At 41.6% G+C, this 20,446-nt stretch overlaps 1 long non-coding RNA gene across 6 annotated transcripts in view; it reads right to left on the bottom strand.

The window, feature by feature from the left end:
* Positions 1-8,001: 8,001 nt before the first annotated feature.
* Positions 8,002-20,446, bottom strand: part of LOC135098237 (uncharacterized) — a 40,256-nt gene continuing 27,811 nt past the window's right edge. Inside the window, exons 2-4 of one of the 6 annotated variants that reach the window (XR_010266738.1) lie at positions 10,948-11,061; positions 8,793-8,874; positions 8,002-8,399 (exon numbers count right to left, since the gene is read on the bottom strand). This is a non-coding gene — a long non-coding RNA (uncharacterized LOC135098237). Of the gene's footprint in view, positions 8,400-8,792; positions 8,925-10,654; positions 10,672-10,947; positions 11,062-20,446 lie in introns of those variants that run through there. The other 5 variants (XR_010266733.1, XR_010266735.1, XR_010266737.1 and 2 more) reach the window with 5 other exon arrangements.

The raw sequence follows: 20,446 nt of genomic DNA on the forward strand, positions 1-20,446 counted from the left end.
GGCTTAAGTACCTTTTGTGGGCCACCTCTCTGTCATGTATAGCACGAGAACAAGCTGTGTTAAACCAAGGTTTAGAAGGTTTAGGACGAGAAAAAGAGTGAGGAATGTGCACGCCTCCATGCCAGACACTATCACCTCTGTTATGCGCTCAGCACACAAAGACGGGTCTCTGACACGGAAGCAGTAGTCATTCCAAGGAAAATCAGCAAAATACCGCCTCAGGTCCCCCCAACTAGCAGAGGCAAAACGCCAGAGGCACCTTCGCTTAGGGGGATCCTGAGGAGGGATTGGAGTGATAGGACAAGATAAAGATATGAGATTGTGATCGGAGGAGCCCAACGGAGAAGAAAGGGTGACAGCATAAGCAGAAGGATTAGAGGTCGGGAAAAAGGTCAAGAATGTTGGGGCGTATCTCCAAGACGGTCAGGAATACGAGTAGGGTGTTGCACCAATTGCTCAAGGTCATGGAGGATAGCAAAGTTGTAGGCTAGTTCACCAGGATGGTCAGTGAAGGGAGAGGAAAGCCAAAGCTGGTGGTGAACATTGAAGTCTCCAAGAATGGAGATCTCTGCAAAAGGGAAGAGGGTCAGAATGTGCTCCACTTTGGAAGTTAAGTAGTCAAAGAATTTCTTATAGTCAGAGGAGTTAGGAGAGAGGTATACAGCACAGATAAATTTAGTATGAGAATGACTCTGTAGTCGTAGCCAGATGGTGGAAAACTCGGAAGATTCAAGAGCGTGGGCACGAGAGCAGGTTAAGTCATTGCGCACATAAACGCAGCATCCAGCTTTGGATCGAAAATGAGGATAGAGAAAGTAGGAGGGAACAGAAAAGGGGCTACTGTCAGTTGCCTCAGACACCTGAGTTTCAGTGAGGAAAAGAAGATGAGGTTTAGAAGAGGAGAGGTGGTGTTCTACAGATTGAAAATTAGATCTTAGACCGCGAATGTTGCAGAAGTTAATGAAGAAAAAGTTGAGGGGGGTGTCAAGACACTTAGGGTCGTCGACGGAAAGGCAAGTCCGACCTGGGGACATTTATGGTCCTATTTATTGTTCACCGTTCAAAACGTTAGTTAAAAATGATTCAGAGATTTTCACGAACGCTTATCTTATCTTTCCTTTTTGCTACAAATGTTAACAAGAGAAAAAGCATACATAAAAAAATTGAGAGGCAAGGGTTCAGCGCACGTGTGGGCGGCGGTGCAGGTGTCGACGAGTAGGCGACACACTCGGCGCAACAAAATGGTGGAGGCTGACTCTCTTAGCCATGCCCACTCTGTTAAAGCTGTGGAGCGAGAACTGCACAGCCTTATCATGATGTCTCACTTGATGTATGACCAAGGAAGCTCAGGCTGTAGCGCGTCTGACTACAATGCAAGATTTCCCGAGTTCGAATCCTGGTTACGGCCGGGGTTTTTTTAGGACGATTGCTCGCTCCTAGGTTGACCAAGCATTAAAATGTGTACCGGTTAGCTATAACTGGGAATGTAAAGGCGGCTGAGCAAAGAACTGGCTACCCTACTCCATGTGCCGAGCCCCTATGCCAACGCTTATGATTAACCGCGGCTCACCTTTACGCTTTAATGATCGAGGACAATAAAGCCTTTCCTTGATGTATGACTGAGAACGGTGAAGTCGTGGTGAGGGAACAAAGCGTCTCTGAAAAGTATAGTCAGAATCCAATATAGTCTCTCTGAACGGGTTTACGTCAAGAGGAGGAAAAAAAAAAAAAAAACTGCCGTAAGATAATAACACTCAACGGACTTATAAGTATCAAGGGCATAATATTTCTGAATGGCGGCGATTATAAGATTTTTCAAGACAATAATAGATCAGAAAATGCTGGATTCTCCGAGGCATGAAGGCTAAAAATATATATAATGAAAAGAAGATGGTAATGACTACACAAATGAACTCAGCATTGAAGAGAGAGAGAGAGAGAGAGAGAGAGGAGAGAGAGAGAGATGAGAGAGAGAGAGAGAGAGAGAGAGAGAGAGGAGAGAGCAGAGAGAGAGAGAGAGAGAGAGAGAGAGAAGAGCTGTGTTTATTACTTAATTACTGTTATGTTTTATGGGTACCATTGCTCACGGGAACAGAGGAAGTGCAGCTGACGTTAGTATGGAGTTCACGGCTTCATGACACCTTTTATATAACGCTACACACTGTTTATTCACTTTTTAATTTTCTTTTTCACAATAACGCTTCTTAACTTCTCTTTATGCTTGTTGCTATTATTATCCAATTACTGCTATTGCTGCTGTTGTTGTTATTCATATGTACTACAGCGCAATAATATGGAAGTAAAGAGCAAGGTTTTTTTTTTTTTCTTTGTTCCTCTTCTTTTCTTACCGGTTTTCTTGCATTGTTTCAGCGTCCGTGCGGGAGGAGAAAAGGAAAGAAGCAATAATAATGGAAGAGTGTGGATGGGTGGAAAAAACAACAACAACAACAATAATACTGCTCTAGTTCTCGTGTCTTTGTTCGTGATCCGCTTGTTGCGCATCCGTATCGCTTATTTCTTTTTCCGCTTCTCGTAATGTCATTTGTTTCATCACATTTTCTGGTCTTTCTCCGGTTTTCTTATCATCATTTATTCGCGGTGGTGTTTCTGTATTCATCGCGTTCGTTTCGTTTTTTTTTTTTTTTGCATGTTATTTTCTCTTGTATTTAAACTTTTTTTTTGTACATTTTCTTTTCTTTTTCCTCTCCTTCTTGTTCTTCTTGTCGTTCTTCATTTCTTGCTCTTGTTGCTGTTGTTGTTCTTCTTCTTCATCCTCCTCCTCCTCCTCTTCTTCTTCTTCGTTATTCTCATCTGTCGTTGTCATAATGTTCTCTCTTTACCTGTTCTTTTCTCCTTCATCATGTATTAATGTCTTGGCTGCGACGATCATTCTTTTCTTTGTTCTTCTCATCACTCTCAATGATGAACAAGAAACATCCTCTTAGGAGGGAGCTCGCCTCATAATAAAAAGCAGAACAATAAAAAAGGAAGAAAATCATGGAAGAGAAGATCAAGAGAAAGAAGAAGTGAGAAGAAAATAAAATAATCTTAATACGAGGTAGTTTATGAAGCGCATCTTTGTTTTTTAGATGAGATGTAATGATGACGACTATGATGATGATGATGATGATGATGACGACGGTGATAATAATAATAATAATAATAATAATAATAATAATAATAATAATAATAATAATAATAATAATAATAATAAAATAATAATGATACTGGAAATAAGTACAACAACAACAACAACAACAACAACAACAACAACAACAACAACATTGGACACAAAGGCAAAATTTTCCTTTAAGCAGTAAGGAGGGAACGAGAGAGAGAGAGAGAGAGAGAGAGAGAGAGAGAGAGAGAGAGAGAGAGAGAGGAGAGAGAGAGAGAGAGAGAGAGAGAGAGAGAGACAAACTAACATACAGACAGGGAAACTACAGTACACACCCCACCCACCTACCTATCACCCACCTTCCCACACACAGTAAAAAACAGAGCAGGTACATCGACTTGATATTAAGGTTACGAAAGGATACGAGGCGAGGATCCCGAAGCCCGAAGCCAGAAGCCCGACGCGTGAGAGGAAGCACGAGTAGCGACGAGCGTGTGGCGGAAAGCCGGCGGTGGGGGGGGAAGAAGAACAGAAAAGGGAAACAAACGAGACCAGGAAACAGGGGGCAGGGTTACATGACGATACCAGAGAGAGAGAGAGAGATGAGAGAGAGAGAGAGAGAGAGAGAGAGAGAGAGAGGCATGAAGTTATGACAGAGATTAGCTTTAATATTTTTGTTTAAGTCTGCTGCCTCAGTTCTCTTATTCTGCCGAGGATGAAACGGGAACGAGAAGGGCTGTGGGGGAGGGAGGGAGGGAGGGAGGAAGAGGGAGGGAGGGAAGAAATACGGTAAGGGAGTAAGGGCGGGAATATAGAATGAAAGAATGAATAAATGAATGATGCATGGAGTCGAAAAGGAAGAAAGGAAAGAAAAAACGGATGGAAAGTAGAAGTAAGACAGTAAGGAGTGATGGAGGGAAGGAAGAAAGATAAGAAAATAGGAGGGGAGGAGGCAAAGGAGATAGGAGAGGAGCACGGAGGGAAGGAGTGAAGTATGTATTGAAGGAAGGAAAAGAAAGAAAGAAGGAAAAGAACCTTAAGGAGGAAGCAGCAAAGTAAAGAGGCCAAGGAAAGGAAGAAGGGAAGGAAGGAAGGAAGGAAGGAAGGAAGGAACGAAGAAACGAAGGGAAATCATAGTAAATGCATAGTAAAATGAAGGATGACTGGTGGGGAAAGAAGCTAGAGGGAGCATATATCGATAAAGTCAACATCTGGGCGGCTGGGTGGCTGGATAGACACAGATGGATGCCTCACCAACAAATACACTCCGATACCTTAAAGATGAGAACGGGGACGCTGAAGAAGGCAATGATGAAGGCACTTTTGGCTGCTGCAGAGGAGGAGAGGGAAAAAGAGAGAGAGAGAGAGAGAGAGAGAGAGGAGAGAGAGAGAGAGAGAGAGAGAGAGGAGAGAGAGAGAGAGAGAGAGAGAGAGAGAGAGAGAGAGAGGGAGTGGGAAGGAGTGCAGGAATCAGGTGTGTGTGTGTGTGGCATGCTGATGGAGGTGATGGAGGTGGTGGTGGTGGTGGTGGCGGTGAGGGAAGAAAAAAGAAGGGCAAGCAAGCGTGTATGTATGTTTGTTCTGGGTCAGTGCACCGCCGCCTTCACTGAGAGCACCTTTAGTATATACATGAGGCGGAGGGAGAGCTGCTGCTTGTGATACTGTGGTGGTGATGGTGGTGGTGGTGGTGGTGGTGGTTGAAGGTGGTGTAGTGTGTGGAAGTTGAGAATGAAGTAAGTATGAGCGGGGGATGAGTGAGAAAGTTAGCCGAGAGAGAGAGAGAGAGAGAGAGAGAGAGAGAGAGAGAGAGAGAGAGAGAGAGAGAGAGAGAGAGTAAAAAAGGTAATAGCGTCGCAAGTGACACCTGGTAACTACGATTAGGAGAGAGCGGTACTTCTCCCACCCAGAATTTGCTTGGAGCGGGGATCGAACTTGCAACCTTTCAACAGCCACGCACGTACCATAAAGCCAACTCCCGTGAGAGAGAGAGAGAGAGAGAGAGAGAGAGAGAGAGAGAGAGAGAGAGAGAGAGAGGGGAAAAAGAGCTGAAATGTGAGAAAATTTGTCGAAACGAGTGGCCCCCAGCTGGGTTGAGGAGGAGGGTGAGTGGAAGTAAAGGAGAGGAGTACGGGAAGGCAAAGGGCGGGTGTGGTAAAGGCATGGAGAGTGAACGTGTGAGACTAAGGTGCAATGGTAGGCTGGGAAAAACATTAAACCACGACTGTAAAGGTGGAAGGAATGCAGGTGTGAGTGTGTGTGTGTGTGTGTGTGTGTGTGTGGTGGGGGGATACTGGAAGGAGGGAGAATGCTCGTATAAAGGTGAAAATGGAGGGAGCAGCAAATAGTTAAGGATGGGGGTGAACGTGTGAGACTGTGGGCCCATTCATTAAACATTCATTAAACATTAGGATTACTGGCCCGCAATCCGAATCCCCAACGTCGGGCATCCTACTACGAAACTGGCGCGCTGATTTTTTAAACAGAAAACGGCAACCCGACGTTCGTACGAGGTTATCGGAAGAGTTGGCAGCCTTTGCTCCCGATATTGGTAGATCTGAGCACATATAAACAAATCCACGTGCTACCTTTACTTCGCCCACAGCTTCGCCGCTGTCATGAGTGTGCCTGCCTCTTCTGTTCTCCTCCTCTCTCCACGAGAAAAAGCTGTCGCACTCACAAATGCTCAACGCCAGAGACTGTCTGAGGTGATAACTTCAAAGAAAATCCTGTTGGATCATTCTACAGACTTCAACGGGATAAGAAAAAAAAACCAGAAAGCTTGGGAGGAAGTAGCTGCTGAATTCAACCTCAGCTACCCTGCTGAACGTCCCAGGACAGTAACCCAGCTCAAACGGGCTTGGGAGTACATAAGGAGACGGTAAGTGGATGTAAATATTCTGTATATTTTGTGTATAGCAGGTGAATTTTTGTGTTTAGCAGAGCAATAACATATTGCATCATGCTGCATCCGTAAGGGCAAGCTGAGTGTATCTCATTAATTAAATTAACACTCAGGTTTACCTCTCACAAAGGGAGTGTGTTTATCTTGCTGATCTAAAGTGGGTTTTTAGCTTGCTGGTGTACTGTAAAGGGGTGTTTTTCAGCTTGCTGGTCTAGAAGGGGTGTTCTAAGCTTCCTGGTCTAAGGGGGGTGTTTTTAGCTTGCTGATCTAAAGGGGGTGTTTTAAGCTTGCTGGTCTAAGGGGGTGTTTTTAGCTTGCTGGTATCTCACAAGTAGCATATACCATTTCTTACCTGCCCTTTATATGATTAATGGATTATTAATATTTTTTTCTTTAGCAAATATTTAAGAAAAGCTCCATGGTAAACAGCAATATTAGGTTAAGTTCAGGTTAGGTTCAGGTTAGTTTTTTACTTGGAAATATAAGAAATGGAATTAAGAAATAAAGTACACAGACAATAAATGAATATTATTATATTTGTCCAAATCATTCCTAACTGAAGATTCTGTACAGCACTACTGGCATTGTTTAGTAATCTACATTATGTTCATGCTTACAGAGTGAAGAAGAATCACAAGAAATTTCTTCATGAGTCCTTCAAGACTGGTGGAGGGCCATCACCAAAACCAGTCACAGATGACTTCTTGGCTGTTGCAACAGATGCACTGGCTGTGGAGCTGCAATTTGCAGACAACCAGCTAGATAGCTTAGTACCCATAGTCATAAGAGAAGAGGAAGTGGGTCTGTATTTTGGCTTTCTTTTCTGTTAGTCTTTAATCATATACACAATCTTACTTATTGCCTTCATTTTTCATACTATTTCTTTCCCCATTTGTTATTATTATTTTTTTTTTTTGGACAGTAGGCTGCCCTGGCAACTGTGAAATTATCATGAATACGTTGTTTTTTAGATATGTTCATGCATTGTCAAATAATTCTGTTTCATTCAGTAAATTTACAGTTACTAGAAATTTAGGAAATACACAACATGTAGTGCGCAATAGCGTTGATAGTAAAATTAACATTAATGGCCATGGACATCAATGTTAAAAGTGGAGTTAAAGTTAGGTTAGGTTCAGCTAGGTTGGTATAGGTTAGGTTAGGTTAGATTAGCATATTTTCATTTGTGTGCACTGGTAGTGATTGATGCATCATAAACATCTTTGTAAAAATTTTGTTTCCTGTTTTAACATTAACTTCTCATCTAGCAGAAATAATTGACGACGACATGCTTCCTGCATGTACTCGTACAATAGCAGCAGGACCATCGACAACACCAGCAGCAGGACCAGCAACAGCACCAGCAGCAGGACCAGTGACAGCACCACCACCAGGACCAGCAACAGCACCAGCAGCAGGACCAGCAACAGCACCACCACCAGGACCAGCGACAGCACCACCACCAGGACCAGCTTCAGCACCACCAACAGTTACAGCAACAGCACCAGCAATGGCACCAGCAACACCACCAGCAGGGCCAGCAACAGCACCAGGAGGAACATCACAAACTGGACCCTCCACCCGTAGAGGCCGAAAGAGACCCCTACGCAGTGAGAGGGAGGAATGTTTCCGCGCTATTCGAGAAGGTGCAGAGACCTTGAATGACGACTTGAAAGTGTCATTGCAAAACTTCTCTGCTCTATGTGAGAAGCTTGGCAATCAAGCTGAAGTGGCAGCAAATGCATTTGCTCAGGCAATGCAAACATCAACAAATGCATTTGTTCAGACTATGCATAATGTTGATAGCACTATGGAACAAGTACGCAAGTACTACAGCCCAGCTTCTGGGAGACCCAGCAGTCTGTAAGTATCCTGTGTGTGTGTGTGTGTGTGTGTGTGTGTGTGTGTGTGTGTGTCTGTGTGTGTGTGTGTGTGTGTGTGTGTGTTGTATATTTGAGTGAAAATAAATAAAAAAAACAAATCTTGACCTCCATTTATTTTCATGACCTACACTTTGAGGGTTCATATATGATTATATATAACATTTCTTTCATGTCTTGTCCTTCACAGGAAAATATATAATTACATCCTACATGGTACTTGTATCTTGTATTGAGTCACATAACAATGTATTAATGACAGATGCAATAGAGTTTAAGATTGAACTGATATGCATTACAATTTTGGGATAGAGGAAAGCACTTCCACTTGGCCAAGAAGGGTGTGAATGCACTCCTTTGACAGCCGGTACCTCCGAATGAACTCATCCTCAGAGTAGGCAGCAAAAGGGTTTTGGTGATCCTTGACCAGTCTCCTTGGTAACCTTGCTTTATCAGCTCGATCAGCATGTTGAAGGTGCACAAGAGCAAGAATGCCAGCCTAAAAAGAAATTCATCTTCTTAAGTCCTCCCTCACAAAAAATACAAGCAAAATTAATGTTATCAATAATGTTATCAATAACAACGCCATAATATGAAATGTCAAAATATATGGGAAGCAGAGCTAAAGCCTGCTGGCCTGAACAGCTCACTGGCTGTCTGGCTAGCTGGCGGCTGTCAGAGACCTGCTCCATCACAATAACAATAAATTAACCTGCGTGAGATGGCTAAACTAATCAAAACAAAGTTAATTCACCATAAATAATAATACCAAAACAACTTGACCCACAGCTATCCTGCAGCTGTTCTGCAAGCTTTTCTAACGACAAACAGCTTCCACACATATTATTTGGGCTCTGCATGTAATATTGACAAGTAATAGTGCTATACATACCATGGTTGAAGCTCCAGGAAGGTGTAGAGATGTTGGTAAGAAGTGAAGACAGGCTAGAAGCTTGCGCCACGACAACAGGCCCCTAGGCATACGTCACGTCCAAACACCAAGTTCTTTTAAAAAGTTTAAGTACTGACAAAAAATATTGTATTCGTGTAATAATATGTTTAACCTACATTATTACGTATTTCCATACAATCATAACACATTTCTGCTATGAATGAGAGGATAATACATTCTCAAGCAAAATTCGTAGGTGCTTTCGGAGGGTGTCAGGCTCCCGAAAGATTTCTCCCCGAACGTGTCAATATTTTTTTGGATTCAGACGCAGACGCCCGACATTTCGGGCTCCAGGAGTGTTTAATAAATCGACTTCACCGGATTCGGAATGCGGGCCACTAACCCTAATGTTTAATAAATGGGCCCACAGGGCCCATTTATTAAACATTATTGTTATTAAACATGTGTGTGTGTGTGTGTGTGTGTGTGTGTGTGTGTGTGTGGAGGTGAGGTGTTGAGCAGTGTAGTGTGCTGAAGGATGCAGGGAGACGCGAGGTTTGGCAGGCAGGGTGTAACATCAAATTAAAAAAAAAGGTTACACACACACACACACACACACACACACACACACACACACACACACACACACACACGACTAAAACTCCACTATTGATAATATAGTTTTAACGCTGACAATTCTACTACTATTACTACTACTACTACTACTACTACTACTACTACTACTACTACTACTACTTCTTCCTCTCCTTCTTCTTCTTCTTCCTCTTCTTCCTCTTCTTCTTCTTCTTCTTCTTCTTCTTCTTTTTCTTTTCATTCTCCTTCTTCTCCTCTCCATTTTATCATCATCGCATTATCATCATCATTATAATCATCATCAATCACAATTATCATTATAAGAACAAAAGGAACCAATGCACCATTATATATATACATAAGAGCATACGTAATCATGTAAATACGAAATTATTTAAGCTCTTATATACTTGTATATACTTGAACAGCCTGGTTACTACAATAAGAATGGTGCAATTAGGTATAACACGAACGCAACTGATAATTCTGGACCTTGTAGTCAAAACACGCCAATAAAACTTACGAGCAAAAATATTAGAAGTTACGAGCGCACCGAGGTAATCTCACATACATAATTACTGCCCCTTCAGGAGTACATAGCGTTCTGAGAGGGGAGGGATTTCTTCTCCGACTAAAGACAATGGCTCGAGCTGGCACAAAAAATCTAGTCTCTGTGACGTGAGTCGAGGTGAGGTGTGTGAAATGATGAAGCCCTACAGTAAACCTTGCCTAGTGCAGAAAGGTGGCGGTTATACATGGGCCGCCACGTGTAGGTCTGATGGCTTCTTGCTGCTCCCCTTATTTCCTAACGCTCTTATGACAGTGTAGTAAATCAGAGAGTGTGTTGTTAGTTAAGGTGTAGAGACGTCACCATGCAGGACCTCCTCACCATGACTTTACCATGAAGTTAACTCGAGAGAGAGAGAGAGAGAGAGAGAGAGAGAGAGAGAGAGAGAGAGAGAGAGAGGAGAGAGAGAGAGAGAGAGAGAGAGAGAGAGAGAGAGAGAGAAAGCATAACCGATCCACAGAGATGAAGCTTGAGTGACCAGTATGACGGTGAAGTGATGGAGAGAGCCATGTTTGAGTCCCGGTAATGCCTGTCTCATTTTCGCCACCTCCCCGACCTTAATTCACCTTAATGTAACGCATCCAGGCTGGGGCGGTGCTTGTGGTGAGAGCAGCACGTGGGAGGCAGGGTAACATGTACAGCCATGGTCAATATCAAACAACATGCTGGATTCCTTCCCCCTCCCTCATTCTGTGCTTACCTTCTCCCCTCAGTCTGAAGTCACCGGGTTAGCTGGGAATCAATTTGTCATAATTTTTTTTTCTATGAGGAGGCTCAGTAGATCAGAACTTTTAAGATTGAGAAAGTCGTTTCTTTGCATTGTGTTTAGCTTTTTTACCTCAATCTAAAGTCCTGCAGTTTATTGAGATTCTATGTATTTCCAATTTTTTTTTGTGAGCAGATTGTCAGCAGGTCACAAAAGCTAAGATTGAGAGAGAACACAAAACACAGTGAAGGTGAGGATAGGTTGCTTCACTTATATAATCACATTACCTTCCAGTCCGAGGTGGCTAAATGTAGCAGTTTTAAAGGTGCTGTCCACGTTATCAGTGTTGAGGGTGTTGAGAATCATCAGCCCCTGTAGTGCGTGTGAGGGAGGGTCTCGTTCTGACGGGGGAAAGGTGAGGCCAATGAATAAAGGTCATAGAGCTGGAATGGAGGTGAGGAGCGGAAAATGCCATCTGGATAAAGAGAGAAGAGAGAGAAGAGCTCGTTTAAGACACATATATATAAATGTTTCGCAATGTGGATCGCTTACGTCACGTTGCTGACAAGTCGTGAGAAAAGCTACATGTTAGAATAAAGGAAATACACACAACAAATCTAAACTACATGATGAAAAGTTACATGTCAGAATTACGATGAGACTTTTCTATCTTATATCATGAAAAAGCTAAACTATATCATGAAATATGTATGTCAGAATTAGATCATGTCAGAATTAAAAAGACCATTCAAAACCTTCTTTAAATTACGTGTATCATGAATGTACTGCTCTTGGGCAATTTTCACATCCCCGTGCGTTAGTTCTCACAAGCTTTGATTCATTTTCATGCCCTGCCATCCTGTGAATAGCTCTTGTTAAACCTTCATTTCCGTCACCCCTGGATCATAGTCACTTATGTAATTTAGCTAAATGTCACATCAGGATTATTTTCCTATTCGTTGCACTGTTACCTTGAATAATAACAGCAACAATATAAGAAAGCAACAGCAACAACTACAATAATTATAATAACAATAACAATATCAATAACAACAATACCGTCTACCTCAGCCTACTTGGAGGGGTCGAGCACGCGTGGCCGATGACAGGCACGTCCCCGAGACAGATGAGCCTCTCCGGAGCACCTGGCAACACTCGGGAGGGTGATGCCCATTCCCGGCCCTTGTCACCATCACGGCAGATATGAAGGATGTGTGTTATTGCCGCTCCGTAAACAGGTGGTGCAGGATGACACCAGCGGCACAATACCATCAGTGAAAGACCGATGACCGCCCCAAGCCAGCCAGCCATGACCCCATTCAGTCGTAACATCAATCACGTGAAATGGATTAATCTCGCGTCCCATCGCCCTTAATAGTCTGCATAGGTGGCTAGATCGTCAGTCAAGAAGGGGATAACACACACATACACACACACACACACACACACACACACACACACACACACACAGTACATTTATCGCTTTGCTGGCACTTGGTTGACATTCGCTGTCGACTATTTGCTGCACAGAATCCGAAATGGTTCCCAAGAAGCGTTCCAGATACACACACACACACACACACACACACACACACACACACACACACACACACACACACACACACACCTGTTCTTGTTGTTGTTGGTGGTGGTGCTGTTGTTGCTACGTATGATGGATTTCCTATTATGATCTTTACTCGGTAACCTCTGTTTGTTTGAGTGTCAGTCTAGTGGTTATATTATTGTTATTATTATTATTATTATTATTATTATTATTATTATTATTATTGCTGTTGTTATTGTTGTTGCTGTTGTTAATGTTACTGTTGTTGTTGTTGTTGTTGTTGTTGTTGTTGTAGTTATCAACATTACTGTTATTATTATTGTTATTATTACCATCATCATTATCATTATCATTACTATTATTTTCATTGTTGACAGTACCACTACTATCACTACTACTACTACTACTACTACTACTACTACTACTACTACTACTACTACTGCTGTTGCCATTATCATCGCCATCACTTCAAGAGAGGTCTGCTTAGAGCACCGTGATGTGGCAGCCTGGGATAGCTGTGTTTAAGTCTTCCCAAAGCTCGGGTGACCAGTGAGTGTTACGAGCCAATGGTGAGATCGACATGTCATCTTAACTGCACCCTTGACACGTGCAGCCTGTTCAGTGACGCACGGGGTAGGTGAGTGACTGAGGCCATTCATTTATGTCATAGCGGTAATCATTGGGTTTATTGTTTAATCCTCACTAAGCCTTTCCCACGACACACCTTGCGTTACCATCACTTCTCCGCTACATTAAGTTTCAGTTTTAATGAAAGAATTCGTCGATCTTCAGGGAAGCTGCAAAGGTTTAAATAGATTAATGGATAAGGATGAGAGGTGGAAAAAGGCAGGGATGTTTCATGCAGAGACTGCCACGTGTAAGCCAGATGGATTTTTGCAGTTTTATTTTCTTAGTATTTTCTTACGTTCTTACCTATATGTAGCTAGGTAGCTCGGCTCACACAGTAATAATTGACAAGGACGTGATCAATCATTCATTACTGACAAAAAAAAAAAAAAGCTTCCTCTTTTCGGTTCATCTAATCTGCAACAGACTTCATGACTTTTTAAACACGACGCCCACAGGCCACAGAAGCTAAAATGGCATGAGATTCTTCTTCTTCTTTTTTTTTTTTTTTTTTCAGAATATGATTGACGTTTGCTTGCGAACTGGTATATACTGGCGCTGCTTGACCATTGTAAGTCTGTTCTGTGACTTTTTTTTTATTTTGTTTTGCCGAAAGCTTTATTAATTTCCTGTTCATTTCCATAACGGTCAACCAAAAAAATAAGTCCCTTATTTCGTCTTGTTCTTTACTCTCATGGTATTTTAAATGTCCTTTGACCAATTACCTGTGCGCATTGTCAGCCCTCGTGAAATTGCTATTCTTTAATTAATCGATTATTACCTTCAATACCTACAAAATATACACCGTAGAAAAATATCTGTCTTTAGCCACACAGACTTACCAGCACTGAGAAGAACCGCCACCGCCATTGCCACTTGTTTTGTCTACGAGCATGCTAGGCGCTGGGCACTATGAATTGATGTGTAGTGGGTTGAGATTGAGAGATCGCATATTACCAAAGCATCCATCTTTTCACACGGGCCCAGGTCAGTAAGGGGACCAAGACTCCTCACCACGGCAGTAAAAGTCTATGAGGTCACCTGATTTATAATTTATGGGTTGAAAAGTTTATATAAAAAGCATGAAATGTCGTGCGCAAGCAATTAAGATAGGGAGAAAATTTTGCTGATAGTCTTGAAAGAAAAGGCGAAGGGGAGGAGGAGAAGAAGAAGAAGAAGAAGGAAAAAATCTTATAAAAGAAAAACTGAGGCATTTCCATTTCTCCATTTTCGACAAATTTTTTAGTTTATTTCAATCTACTTCCCGAGTCGAAAACTTTCCGCGTCCCTTCCTCCCGCGACATATATATGTCAGTTTTAATACTAATGCGTAAGCTGACCACAAACTTATTCTTTCATGTGTTTCCTGGCAATCTGTGGTGCAGCAAGTCATGCTTCACTTAGATGCCATCCTTCCCTTTCAACTTTAACTTTCTTCAAGAAGTAATTCTTGTCACCTTAGAATCTAAGCGGCTCTTTCTTGGTTCATCAAGCTCAACAACGTTACCTAGTCTTCCTTTTCTTTAAGACTCTGCAGCTCTTATCCTGCACAAATAAGCGTGGAGGTCGCTGGTCGCTTTGACAGCGTGAAAGCAGACATAAGATCTGCAATGAGTGAAGAAGCAAAGGCGATTACGGAGAGTGGTGGTGGGCAGACTGCTGTGGGCGTGCTGGATTGATCTGGCCAGTGTTTTAACATTTCAAGATATATCAATATATATCAGTCTTTGCGCAGTGTTGAGGATATGTATGAACCCGGGAACCTTGACAAAAGACCATAATTTTCTATGCCAATATGATATCCGGTTACTGAGGTGTAATGGATAAGGAATAGATAAGAACAGGTAAGGAAAAACGGACTGAATATGACCAATTTCCATTTATAAAAAATGCAGGAAATTTTCTCCAGCACGTTACAAGCAATTGTGAACAAGGAACACATGAATATACTTGTACGTATGTATGTTTATACACGAAATGCAATATTTCTTTCTTTCATACAAGCAGAACGAGGGCAGTGAGTTTAACGACGCGGAAAATACACGAAGACAAGAATCTATTCTAACGAGGTGAGTACGTGCCCTGCGTCTGTGTCTGGCAGCCGTAACGCGGAGGCTAAACTTAAAACAGTGATGAACCTTAGGGCAGATGTTCCGAGGCAGGGTTCGGTCAGAATGTAGGCAAAACTCGGTCAGCGTGAACATCGATGAAGCTGCTCCTCCTTTTACGTGACTGACGACTTTTTATGAGTGAAGGCCACGAAACACTCCACCTTTGGAAAAAGCGCTGCTTGCACCAACCAAATTTCGCAGTAACAAAAAACCTAGTCAGGAGCGTTCACAGAAGCTAGTAATATTTTAAAAATATTTCTTATGCAGCTTTTAACGTGTCCTCGAGACCAGATGTGAATTAGTTAGAATTAGTCGAGGAGGCAAGCGTGACATATACAGTACATACGAGTTTATATTTTAAACGCTGTCTATCAATAAGATGTCGTAAACTCCACTGAGCTGTTCCACCCTGACGATCAGGGTAAGCGCGCACTTACGGCGATCTGTTGTCTTTGCATATAGCACAGGTTTGTACTTCTCATGCTCTCTCTGTCTATCTGGCTGTCTCTCCTCCCCTCCCCCCCCCCTCTCTCTCTCTCTCTCTCTCTCTCTTGATTCAGTATCTTTGTTACCCTCAAAGAGTTATTGACATACAGGAAGACATGCGTGTTTTTTTTTTTATATATATTTGTTTTGTAAATTAAAAAAAATCATTGAAGCAACATATACTGATAACCTTTTTTTTTTTTTTTTTCCAGCATGCTATAAGCGATCTACAAAAAACGAGAAATCTTTTTATAGCCAACATTCATATGCTTATAAACGTAAATTTTCCCATAAAACTACAATTTATAAAATTTCTACTCTGTGGTACGCACATACACACACACACACACACACACACACACACACACACACACACACACACACACACACACACACACACACACACTTACACACACACACACACACACACACACACACACACACACACACACAGAGAGAGAGAGAGAGAGAGAGAGAGAGAGAGAGAGAGAGAGAGAGAGAGAGAGGAGAGAGAGAGAGAGAGAGAGAGAGAGAGAGAGAGAGAGAGAGAGAGAGAGAGAGAGAGAGAGAGAGAGATTGCAATTTTATTTGCTTGGTTTAGAAAGGGAGTGTGGTGGTAGTGGATTTCTCAAATGGCATTCGCTGGATTCTTGGCTAATTCATTGCGTGCCACAGAATATTTTCGATAATCGTGCATCACTGGAGGCGTTGTGAGGAAGGACAACATTACACATCATTGAAAAAGCGAGAAAACTTCTTGGTAAGAATCCAACAATAGAAGAAAATAATGTTTTCATTTTTATGTTTCTTGAAGACCTGACAGTCTTTGTTTTCCTTTTCATTGGAACTGAAACAAAGCAAAGTTAACTATGTCTCCCTCACGAAAACAAAACCAAAACTTATTCTATTGCGCAAGACGCAGAAGGCATCCCGCTTTTTAAGATCAAGATCTAGATTAAGCCAAACTTGTCTACATTCTGAAAGGCCGTTATCGTTGTATAGAGACACGCAATATGCATCGGTAGGTTTTTGCAGGGATGAAAAATTGGCCACACTTGGTTGAAAGTAGTTTTGTATCGCATCAAATCAAATCTTGAAATTAGCGCGCGCTGGTCGGTGTCTGAGTGGGAGTGCAGGATCAATGTATTCTCTTCTTACATTTTTGCTCAGAGGGTTTTCAAGTATTTCAGTGAAATATGAAGGTACTTGGCCTCAAGTCCCATCATATAAACATAAGATATTCACTGTAACTTATCATTTACTTGAGAAAATTACTTCTTTTGCCAGTGTTGGTGCTGGTCACTTCTTATAACTCCCTTACAGTAGTGACAACAATGTTATACCGTATGTGTGTGTGTGTGTGTGTGTGTGTTGTATCGCTCACCCCCTACCCCTGACATATTTGAATTCCTGCTGTGGTAACTGTCAGATAAACAATGGTAGCGTTGTTTTTTCCCTCTAGTGGTTTGCCGGCAAATACGTGGATGGGGAACGCTGGCGGTGGCGTGGCACAGGTTACTGCTAATAGGTGCGGGTCAGGAGAGCAATGCCGTTTGGATGGCGCGGTACAGGCGTGGGGAGAAAGATTTTGAGGATACCTTGTAACGTTGGCAGGGTGTAGGAGCGGCGTGAGCGGGGCGTGGATCAGGTGGGGGCCGTGACCGCAAGGAAGGACAGTAGTGTGGCAGAACTAGGGAGGGGAGGACATGCGCGCGAGCAACAGAGCAACAGTTTCCAGGCGCTGCTGCAGCCTGTAGCGCGTACTGTCTGCCAACTTTCAACCGTCTCACTTTCTGCTAAGTACTGTTGCTTGACCTCCGTGTGATGAAGTGACCGTGGTGATGAAAAATGAAAGTACGAGCGTGATTTGATAATAGGAGAACTAGTGTAAGTAGAAATAATAATGATGGGTGAGGTGGTGTAAGTACTCAGTGTTGGGAACTACTATGATGAAGCACCTGTCGGATACACCTGTGCTGCGCCTCAGGTCAGTGCCGTCCTTTACCTCTCCCTTAGTGTTGCTGTCACTCAGGTTTCTCATAACAGTATAAGAACACAAGCACACTACCATAGCAGCTCTTTGGACATAAGTAATGGCACCTTCTCTCATGCACATCCATAAACCTGTCCTACCTGCTCTTAAACATTTCTGTCATACATACACTAACTACATAGCGGATTTTTCTGCTTAGTTTCTTCACTCTCTCTCTCCCATTAGTGAAAAAAAAATCTACTTATTTCTTTCTTTATTAACCACCTCGGGAATCGATTATCACGGTCAGAGCCTCAACAATTATTTTTTAAGTCTTTTTAAAATTTTACACGAATTCAAGGACTTTAATCAACGGGTGGCGCCGGATTGTCTTTCTCAGGAGTGCAGATCGAGGTGTTGAAACTCATACACGTGCAGTAAATACGATCAATATTATTATGACTCTAGGCAGCAATGGACCGTTTTCCAGCTCTGAGGTCCAGGCTTGCTAGTTCTCCCAAGTCTCTTTCGCAATGTCAACTAGCGTGATTAGTGTCATTAATTATTACATACTGAGGGGAGTTTTCTCTGACAGACAGCACACTGCACGTACTCTTACTAACCTGGGCCTGCCACTTCGCTCACAACTCACAGTCTGCTGAGATCATCTTACAAAACCTCAGCATCACGAACAAATCCAATTAGCAGACCTACTTTTTTAGTGTTGCGAGCAAATTAGCCAATTTACATACTTATTCCTCAATTTACATAATTAATGCGTATAATGAATAGTATAATACGGAACTTTGGGAGCGACTCTTGTAATAGAACGCCATTTTGATTTTTCATTAAGTTGGAACTTTTTCTTGCTTTATACACCAAAATTTAGGTCATTCAATTGCGTAACTAAACTCTGAGGAGCCCTGCTTGTGGTCCAACGCCATTTTTATTTATTTATTTTATTTATTTTTTGTTATTAAGTTGGTATTTGCTCCCTGGACCAAGCCACGCCCTAATCCCAGCCAAGACATTGCGCTCTATTAAGTGAACTTTTATTCTTCCTGGAGCCCTCTAATGAGGTACTCCGTCAAGCGCTTTATTATAATCAACGTATATTATAATTTTCGTCGTTATCTTCCGCCTCGTTTTATCTCGTGAGAAAAGACAAAATAACAGTGGCGTGGTGCTCTTGCTGGTGTTACTCCAGATATATATGCCCGCCTCACTGCCAGAACAAACTATTTTTTTTTTTCTGTTGATTAGCGTTGTGTGCTTCATTGCTATGTTAATATGAGCCATTAACTTTGCAATCATTGTTGTGTATTTTTTTTTTTTTTTTTTTGGAGAATCAATTAGGGGGATTAACGTCGGAATTTTGTTAGGCTCTGTAGAGAGAGAGAGAGAGAGAGAGAGAGAGAGAGGAGAGAGAGAGAGAGAGAGAGGAGAGAGAGAGAGAGAGAGAGAGAGAGAGAGAGAGAGAGAGAGAGAGAGAGAGAGAGAGAAGAGAGAGAGAAACTCTTGCAGTGATAATGGAATATATAATAATGAAATACGTTTTTTTTCCTTACTAGAAATAAAAATAATAGCCAACAAGATAGCAGCAATTATGAAAAAAAAAAAAGGTATTTGCTGAATCTATCCTGTAAATTATGAACAAGTATTAATGCTATAATTAGTTGAGACATTTTACTGATAATCGATAAAAGTTTAACATGCAAACTTAATTAACTATCTATTTTCCTCCTTAACGCTACCTAACATGTTTGTCTGTTAACAATAGTGGCTCCCAAATTGACATGCTCGTACTCTTAACATATACATGTGAGATAATCGCTGATCATTCTGTTAATTATCATTATCAATAAAACAAGTGAGCTGTGTGATGGATGAATGTAATGAAAGTGTGATGGATGCAGTTATCAACAAACAGTAAAAAAAAAAAAATGTGTATATATATATATATATATATATATATATATATATATATATATATATATATATATATATATAAATATATATATATATATATATATATATATATATATATATATATATATATATATATATATATATATATATATATATATATATATATATATATATATATATGGTAGCAGGAGGCGCGTGTGTGCAATCATGATCTGGAAGATGGGACGTAGCCTGTGAAATATGGAAATTCCTGGTCTATAGAATCTAATTATCTTTCTAGTAACCGCGCCGACTCAAAATATGTTGAAAGAAAGATGCCTAAGGACGTGAAAATATTGTCGTAGGTGAAGGAAATCCCTTACCTTTCTCTTTGTTCTCCTTGAATAAGTAATCAGCATCTTGCATCAGAGTGTGGCTCTGTCGTGTACACAGTGACAAAAGTATTCATTCTCAGTTTTGCTTGTGTTTTCAGCATAGTTTGTTAACTCGCTATCATCTCTCTTCAAAGGCCCATTCAGTCCCTGCCTTCCGTTCCGTACAAATGAAAGAACAATTTTGCCTCAAATTTCCCCTCCCTTGCCACCCTAATCTCGTAATTCTTTTTCGCCCTCCACATATTTTCCATACTGTTCTCACTAATTCAATATAACCATCCACGAGATCTGCTCCCCCACGTTTTAATCTGCTCCAAATTTCCTGCTTCATTCCCGTTTCCCGCATTAACCTGTCCCTCATCCTGGCATCTTGCATCAATCGTCCTGCGGAATGTGAAGTGATGCTTATGGTTTTTTGTCCCTCAGTAACTTTTTGATCAAACTTTGTGTATTGACTTTCCCACACTGACCTCTCGACCTGCTTGTGATACTTTGACCCTTGCGGCGCCTCTAAACCTTGGCTTACTGTGACTTGGCTTCACCTCTTTAACCCTTTCTCTTTTAACCGCTGTTATTCGCCTCATTTTTTTCCTGTCACTAACCACTCTGAGATATTTTTTTTTACCTACGTACACCTTCAAATATTATACCGATTACAAACTGCACGATCTATTCTCTTTTATTCCCTTCTTTCTGTACATACTTATAAAGATTTCATTTTTT

This window comes from Scylla paramamosain, unplaced genomic scaffold (genome assembly GCF_035594125.1).
Source record: "Scylla paramamosain isolate STU-SP2022 unplaced genomic scaffold, ASM3559412v1 Contig51, whole genome shotgun sequence".
Taxonomy (NCBI): Eukaryota; Metazoa; Arthropoda; class Malacostraca; order Decapoda; family Portunidae; genus Scylla; species Scylla paramamosain.